Genomic DNA, 5,751 nt, shown 5'->3' with positions numbered 1-5,751 from the left:
TCAAACGCTTTACTGAAATCCAAATACACCACATCAACCGCTTTACCCTCATCCACCTGTTTGGTCACCTTCTCAAAGAACTCAATAAGGTTTGTGAGGCACAACCTACCCTTCACAAAACCGTGTTGACTATCCCTAATCAAGTTATTCCTTTCTAGATGATTATAAATCCGATCTCTTATAATCCTTTCCAACACTTTACCCACAACCGAAGTAAGGCTCACTGCTCTATAATTACCAGGGTTGTCTCTACTCCCCTTCTTGAACAAAGGGACAACATTTGCTAGTCTCCAGTCTTCTGGCACTATTCCTGAAGACAATGACGACATAAAGATCAAAGCCAAAGGCTCTGCAATCTCCTCTCTAGCTTCCCAGAGAATCCTAGGATAAATCCCATCCGGCCCAGGGGACTTATCTATTTTCACACCTTCCAGAATTGCTAACACCTCCTCCTTATGAACCTCAATCCCGTCTAGTCTAATAGACTGTATCTCAGTATTCTCCTCGACAACATTGTCTTTTTCCTGTGTGAATACTGACGAAAAATATTCATTTAGCACCTCTCCTATCTCTTCGGACTCCACGCACAGGTTGGCGTGGGTTTTGAGGGGGAAGGTAGTGTTCCTGCTTCAACAGTGATTGAACGGAACCTTCATTCCCAACTGCTACCCGCGAGCTTCTCTGTTCATATTCACTATCGTTATCTCCTGATCTGTCCATCGTCATGAGTTCTCAGGTGCGACAAAATTATCATCCTGACTGTGAGGCCGCCATCAGCCGCCAGATCAACCTGGAGCTTTACGCCTCTTATGTTTATCTCTCTATGTCCTTTTACTTCGATCAAGATGACATTGCATTGAAGAATTTTGCCAAATTCTTTCTGGAGCAATCTCATGAAGAGCGTGAACATGCTGAGAAACTCATGAAACTGCAAAATCAGTGAGGAGGGCGTATCTTACATCAGGATATCAAGAAACCAGATCGTGATGAATGGGGGAGTGGCTTAGATGCAATGGTGTGTTCTCTGGAGCTGGAGAAGAGTGTAAACCAGTCACTTTTGGAATTGTACAAACTGGCTACAGACAGGAATGACCCACATCTCTGTGACTTCTTGGAGACTCACTATTTGGATGAACAGGTCAAGTCTATCAAGCTCCTAGGAGATCATGTAACCATCTGCAGCACGAAAGAGGGAAAGAACATAAGAATAGGAGCAGGATTAAGTCACATGGCCCTTTGAAATTAGTTGGCCATCCAGTAAGATTGAGGCTGACTTGGCCTTTGCGAGAACTTCACTTCCATGTCTGTTCCTTGTATCCATTGAGCCCCTTCCATTTATGATTCTATCTCAGCTTTGAATAGCACAGATCCTGCAATTATACCTTTTTATGAAGTTCACAGAATGTTAGTAACAGAATTGGTGGCTGCCAAATGTGAGAGTGAGTGCTGTTTCTTTTTCATCACTGTCTTCCCTGTCTTCCACTACTGCCCGGTAAAGATACAGTCCTTAGATAATGAAAGCAAAATGTTTTGGATGTTGGAGATTGGAAATAAAAACAGGAAAGTTCTGGAGAAACTCAACAAGTTTAGCAGCATCTGTGGAGAGAGGAACAGAGTCATAATTTTGAATCCAATGACTCTTCTTTGGAACTGGCTATTACAGAAGAGCTGGTATAATAGGAATGGTGAAGTAGTGAAAGCTTACAGCATCTGCAGCTTGCAAATCAGAAAAAGAATGATGGTGTAATGGGGAAGTGCGATGTGAGAAGGGCAATTAGACAGCCTGATACTGTCATCATCAACTATTTAAGCCTCATTCTTGACCATAGCCTCAGCAATTACCAGTAATCTTTAGTTTTTACTGTCTCTGGTACATTTGACAACTACAAAACAACAATGGCCTCAACTTCAACTTATATGTAGGTAGCACCTTTCAAGTACACTATCTCAGGTAAAAGCAATTACAGTCATGGATGAAAAAAGATCAGACTTAGCAGAACATTGATATGTTAGAGTTAGAGGAGAGTCCAGAGATAGAGAGGAATAAGTTCATTGAAGAATATGTAAACAAAGTTTCTCTCTGTTAACTGATAGAAGGAAAGGGAATACCTTCTTACCCAGCTCTTAGGATGACTAGAGAGCACCTTCAAGGTGTTACATGCCTCTACTCTCACTCCATGTCATCTCAAACATCAACCTCCCCCCTCCATGCCAAGGTCTGCCAGTTTGGCACCTAGCAAGGATCCCACATGCAAACATTTGGAAAGTACCAATCCAGCACAACTTCTCTCCTCATTGTCCATGCACAGCACCAGCACTGCCACTGCTTTGGTGGCATTGCCATTCCTGGAGAGCTGCTGGCCTCTGATTGACCATTGCATCATTAACTGGCTGTGGCACAGATGTTCTTCTGCTGGGCAAATGATGTGGAGCAGTATAAAATGCACCCTAAGGTTTTCTCAAGAATTTAAAGACTAACATGAAGACTGTACAGCCTTAACTATATCTCATATGAGTTCATTTCTCCTGTGTCTCTCCTATGCAATGTGACACCAACAGAAATTTAATTTAACAGAAGCTATGAACACATATTAAATGCAATGAAGAAATATGCAATATCTCTGTGATCATAGCCAAGGAAACCATCTTGCAAATAAATACCAAAATACTACTTACTGGTCAGTTTACAAAATGAATGTATATGGACTCAAAGTCTGCAGGTAGGACAATTCCATAATCAAATCAAGAGAAAAGCTGTAAAAAATCTCTGGGAAGTGAAAATCACAGAATCACAAAATTGTTATGATGCAAGAGAAGGCCATTTGGCCCATCTTGTCCACTCTGCACAGGTTCTCTGAGTGTCTTAACTTACAGCCAATCTCCTGCCTCTTCTCCATACTCCTTCACATTGTTTCTATTATAATTATTCTCCAAGTCCCTCATGCCTGTCTCAATTGAACCTGCCTCCACCATAATTTCAGACACTGTGTGCTGTATCCTAACTACTTGCTATGTGAAGACATCTTTTCTCACCTCAAACTTGCTTCTTTGGCAAATCAAGGAACTGCCCTCTGGATCTCAATCCGTTTACAAGAGGGAACAGTTTCTCCTTATCCACACTGTGCAGACTCCGCTATGATTTTGAAAGCTTAATCAAACTTTCTCTTAGCCTTCTCCTCTCATAGCAAAACAGTCCCAAGAGTTTCCAATCTTTCTTCATAACTGAAGTGTCTCATCCTTGGGGCCACTCTTGTGAACCCCTTTTGCACTGTGCACTTTGCAAGTGTGGTACCCAGAATTATACCTGCTGCTCCAGCTGAGGTCAAACCAGTGTCCTATATAAGTTCATCATAACCTCCCTGCTCTTCTACTCTATGCACCTGTTTGTGAAGCCTAGAATACATGCTCTTTATTAACAACGTTTGCTATATGGTTTTCCTCATTTTAAAGACTTGGTTATACATACACACAGGACCCTCTGCTCATACACACTCTTTCAAATAGCACCCTTAATTTTACAGTGCCTCTCCATGTTCTTGTGAAGATGTACTGATTTCACAAAACATCGTGAATTTGTTGCCCTAGAACTATGATTGCATCTGAAATTGCCATGCAATACAGAGGGCACAAATTTCATGAATCTGTGCAGGGACAGCTGAGTGCTGACTTACATTGCTTAGACATGTGGTAAGAACCATTTGCCCTTCTTATTGGCTGTACGGAGTAGTAGGAACATGGATGTAACTGATGCCAGTTACAGCTAGCTAGCATTTCTTGAAATTGTGATGAGCATGTTTCCAATCTGCTGAATGTATGAAACAATTCTCTTCTCACAACATTGTTCATTTTAATTATTCATTTTAACAGATTCTGTCTTCTTTTTGAAATCCACCGTTAGTCTAAGAAGCACAATGAAATTTTCAACTGGTTGTGCCTTGACAATTTATTTATGGTCTAACATTTTCTTAGCCTGTGGGTCCATGACTGCTGGTCCTTGAACAGCTGTAGCATGACTGGTTGTTTCTTGGCCTGTTATCTATTGACTATCAAAAAAACAGAAGTCTGCAGTTCCTGGAAATAAATAAAAAGAGACAATACTGGAGAAACTCAACAGGTCTGGCAGCATCAGTGGAGAGAGAAACACAGTTAATGTTTTGCATCTGTTATGATTCTTCTTCAAAAATCAACTGTAGATTCTGCCTTGTAGAATCATTCCACAAGGTTTACTTCTGTGGGGTTCCTGAATGTTCATCTCATTCACATGCTGACTGCTCAAGCAGCCTTCTTAAAGTTGTGTCTGAAGATTTCTTCCAAGCTCCTTGGAATCTGCACTGCTACTTGCCATGTTGTATGATAGATTTTCACTGCATCCATCTTGATTCAAGGTACATAAGGGAGATTTTCAGCCATCTTCCTCCTTTTATATTAGGATCTAAAGGGGCTGTCTGGTCTATTGTGGTAGACGAAACCACTCCATAGTCTGACAAAAAGAACACTCTTACCTCAACCAGGCTATAGCTTATTGGAGCTTAACAACCAGGTACAAGTTACACTGGTATGATAGATGCTAAGGAGGGATGCCTATGTCTATCTTCTTCGAGGTCCAGACCATATCACATCATCATATTGGGCAATGCCTAATGTATTGCTCAGTATTAACCCTTTTAGAGGCTAACGCTTTGTGTAATAGTAACATAGTCATAACAATGAAATGGCAAGAATATATAACATTCTTGCCTGAATACTGACATATGATTTACTTGACCACAACTGCTGAGCTCCATTATTATAATTTATTTTTAATCATTAGCTGAGAATGCTTTCATCTTCCACAAACATTATTTGCTTTTCCAATGAGTTTACATTTCCTGAATTTGGAATTTCTGGACGACTTGTGCCATAGTTCCCTTATTTCCTTCAGGGTCTTTGTGGGAATCATTTTTTTCTGCTGTCCTGAGATTTATTTCCCTTACCTTTGACAGAGCTATGAAGATCAGACGACCAAAGACCCAATCTATGGACTGGCAGTTTGAACTGAGGGAACAGGATCAGAGCTAAAGTATAAAATATGAACGAAGTCTTGGGAGAAAGTCTTGAGTGCTGAAGATGGAAGTCTGGAAATGGAAATTTAGCAAAATATCGGTTCTGGTTTGAGTAATTGCAGAAGTGAGTGGGGAATGTATGATTTTGTTTATTTGTTCTGGGATCTGGATGCTGCTGACTAGCCCCATTCCTGACTGTGCTCAAGAGAAAGGTGATAAGCTGACCAGTGCCTTGTATAACTTTGCAAGGTCCTCCCTATTTTTATGCTTTCTTCCCTTTGAAATAAAACATACCAATTTTCTTCCCTATTATTTTTGAAATTGGATGCTAGCTTTCTGTGATTTATGCATGAGGACTCCCAAATCCCTTGGTACTTCAGATTTTTGCACTCTTTCCCTCTTTAAATAACATTCAGTTCCTCTGTTTTTGCTGTCAAAGTGCATTTCCCCACATTATATTCCATCTGACTAGTTCTTGCCCATTCATTTGACCTGTTTCTATAGCTCTGCAGGCCTTTTGCCATTTTTATCCTTTGCTTTTTCAACTACTTCTGAGTAAATCTGCAAACCTGGCGATAGTACATTCACTTCCTTCATCCAAGTCACTAATACTTATTGAAAATAATTCTGGCACAGCAATGATCCCTGTAGCACTCCAGTAGTTACAGCTTACCGATCCGAAATCTTTGTTTTCTTTTAGTTATTGAAT

General features: G+C 40.5%; 1 pseudogene; it reads left to right on the top strand.

The window, feature by feature from the left end:
* Window positions 1-608: 608 nt before the first annotated feature.
* Window positions 609-1,240, top strand: LOC109916723 (annotated as a pseudogene).
* The last annotated feature ends 4,511 nt before the right edge of the window (window positions 1,241-5,751 follow it).

The sequence above is a fragment of the Rhincodon typus genome, chromosome 1 (genome assembly GCF_021869965.1).
Source record: "Rhincodon typus isolate 14 chromosome 1, sRhiTyp1.1, whole genome shotgun sequence".
NCBI classification, from domain to species: domain Eukaryota; kingdom Metazoa; phylum Chordata; class Chondrichthyes; order Orectolobiformes; family Rhincodontidae; genus Rhincodon; species Rhincodon typus.
The sequence above is the reverse complement of the archived record's forward strand: the minus strand, read 5'-3'. Positions and strand labels throughout refer to the sequence as shown.